This window comes from Etheostoma spectabile, chromosome 9, assembly GCF_008692095.1.
Source record: "Etheostoma spectabile isolate EspeVRDwgs_2016 chromosome 9, UIUC_Espe_1.0, whole genome shotgun sequence".
In the NCBI taxonomy this organism is placed as follows: domain Eukaryota; kingdom Metazoa; phylum Chordata; class Actinopteri; order Perciformes; family Percidae; genus Etheostoma; species Etheostoma spectabile.
This window is the reverse complement of record NC_045741.1, coordinates 611,613-611,816: the sequence shown is the minus strand read 5'-3', so window position 1 is coordinate 611,816 and position 204 is coordinate 611,613. Positions and strand designations below refer to the sequence as shown.

General features: G+C 38.2%; 1 protein-coding gene across 1 annotated transcript in view; it reads left to right on the top strand.

The window, feature by feature from the left end:
- Positions 1–204, top strand: part of scp2b (sterol carrier protein 2b) — a 67,510-nt gene that overhangs the window by 49,767 nt on the left and 17,539 nt on the right. The gene's annotated exons all lie outside the window — the stretch shown is intronic.

Genomic DNA, 204 nt, shown 5'->3' with positions numbered 1-204 from the left:
ACATTTCAGCAACAGGGCAATTCAAAGTGCTATATGTAATAATATAACTTTCTTTGTTTAACTTTAAATTTTTCTATGATGAGTGTGGTTCTTTTTCATTTTCACACCAGGTATGTGTGTGTGTGTCTGTGAGTGAGTAAGAGATTGAGAGAGAGAAACAGAGAGAGAGGGGGGCGGGGGGTTGGAATGTGTTTGTGTGTGTAT